Source organism: Dipodomys spectabilis, unplaced genomic scaffold (assembly GCF_019054845.1).
Source record: "Dipodomys spectabilis isolate Male_0828 unplaced genomic scaffold, ASM1905484v1 ptg000362l, whole genome shotgun sequence".
In the NCBI taxonomy this organism is placed as follows: Eukaryota; Metazoa; Chordata; class Mammalia; order Rodentia; family Heteromyidae; genus Dipodomys; species Dipodomys spectabilis.
The window spans coordinates 978,338-980,609 of record NW_024871039.1 but is presented as its reverse complement, the minus strand read 5'-3'; positions in this window follow the sequence as shown (position 1 = coordinate 980,609).

The window sequence follows — 2,272 nt, the reverse complement described above, 5'->3', positions numbered from 1 at the left end:
TACAAGACCTGCGAGAGGGACTTGCAAGACCCAGACTCCTACCCCATGGAGGGGCCAAGAACTGGGGAAGTAACCTACTGGAAGACCTACCCTGGAAAGGAAGGGCCACCCGAGAGTCCAGACTCTAGGCCACAGTATTCCCTTCCCCAAGCATATCCATTCAATCTGTCACCAGGGTCTAACAGGACCTTGGAATGGTATCCATGGGAAGCTAAGGATTTTAAAGAGCTCCGCAAGGCAGTGGGAGAGGATGGCCCAAACTCTCCTTGGGCCCAGACGGTATTACAGGACATTGCTTATAAACCACATGTCCTTAAGGAATGGCTGGATGTGGCCAAAGCCGTCCTTACTAGTTCTCAGTTTATTAAATGGTGTACTTCCTTTGAGGAAGAATGCAGAGTGGGGGTGGAGAATAACTGGCAGGTTCAACCCACGATACCTATTACTTATGCCATGTTAGCAGGGATGGGGGAAGGGTACTCCACTGACGTCCAACAGGCCACAATACCTGGCCCATACTGTGACCAGATGAGGCAGGCAGGACTTGCCGCGTGGTACAAACTGGATGATAGGCCTACTGAGTCCCCCATAGCAGGAGTGAGACAAAAACCAGGTGAGCCTCTACCAGATTTCATATACCGAATCCAATCGAGCATTCAGGGCAAGTTGCCAGCAGGGAACCTCCAAGATCAGTTTGTAAAGCTGCTGTTATGGGAAGGGATGAATGCAGACCACCTCATGGCCTGCAAGGGATTGAGAGAGAGTTCCCTGGGCAGATGAGTGATGGCCTCCCAGGATGTGGGAATGCAACAACACCAGTTCCAATCATTAGCTTTAGCTTTACAGGCTCAGACATCTGCAATGACTGAGGCTATTACCCAGGCATTGGCAGCCCAGGGCAAAGCAACCCCAAGATCATCTTGGAGAGGGACTTGTTTTAAATGAAGGCAGGAGGAGCACTTTAAGAGGGACTGTTTACAACAATCCCCTGCCAACTGGCCTGGGGGCCAACCTCCCCCTACACTGTGACCCAGGGGCAAGGAGGGATACAAGTTTGATTTAGATGGGAAAACCTTTAAACTAGGGGAGGGGCATCCTCCAGCCCCACTAACTCAAGGAGGAACCCCCTCTGCTGTGAGGCCCAGGAAGCCTTGTGGCAGGGAGACCCAGGCCCATTGGAACGTCCCCCGGGTGGAAGGACTCCATCCTAAAATGAGTATTCTCATAGGCGGAAAGAGGTTTCACTGCTTAATTGACACTGGGGCAGATCGAACCATACTCAGGGAGGAGGAAGTGCCCTTGGACTGGAAGCTTGCACCTTGGCCCCTGATATAGGGGGTAGGGGGCAACTCCCAGTCCCAAGAGATGGTTGCCCTTATGACATGGACTAGCCCAGATGGAGAACAGGAAAAGATATGCCCTTTAGGGGCAAAAAACCTCACTGCCAATTTACTAGGGCAAAACATGCTAAGACAAATGGATGCCATGGTCACCACAGATCATCAAGCATCCTATGATGATATCTTGGATGGGGATGAAGCACAAATGCTTAAACAGGATCTAGAGTGAGTTAAGGAAAAGAATGTTTTTTAACTTTCATAATTACAGAGAAGAACATAGAGGATCCACTCAGGTGCACCCCCAATCCTAAAAGGTCACTGCCCCCGGAGTACATCCATTAGGTAGAAGCCGGGAAGCCCAATCTGGGTAGAGCAGTGGCCATTGACCAAACCTAACACCCGTATTTGTTATTCAAAAAGCCTCCAGTGCTTGGCTTATGCTCCAAGATCTCCATAAGATAAATGAAAGGATGGAGCTAGTAGGAATGCCCCTAAGAGGCATGCCCTGGACTCCTGCTATACCTTCAGAATATACTTTGGTTGTGAAAGATTGTTTTTTTCTATCCCCCTGACAAAACAATGGAGAAGACCTGACCCCCTAGTACCATGGCATGGGAATTTAGATGCATTTTTCCCATAGGGGAGACAGCCCCCATTTGTATCCCTGCCAGGAATCTTAAGTTTTTACCCATCTCCTCTATACAGGAGGATGCCCAAGTATAAACTAACTAACAAGGAAAGAAAAATAGCCATGGTTGAGGCTTGTGTTTAAAAGAGAAAAGCCAAAAAGATAACTACTAACCATCCCCAAGGGAAACCAGCCCTTGAGAAGCTCTTGTATTCTCTTAAAATTACAGATGGTGATACTCCAGCTGTTGGCTGTCCTGACCCTCCCAGTCCTTGCAATGGCCCTATGGAATCTGCATCAATCT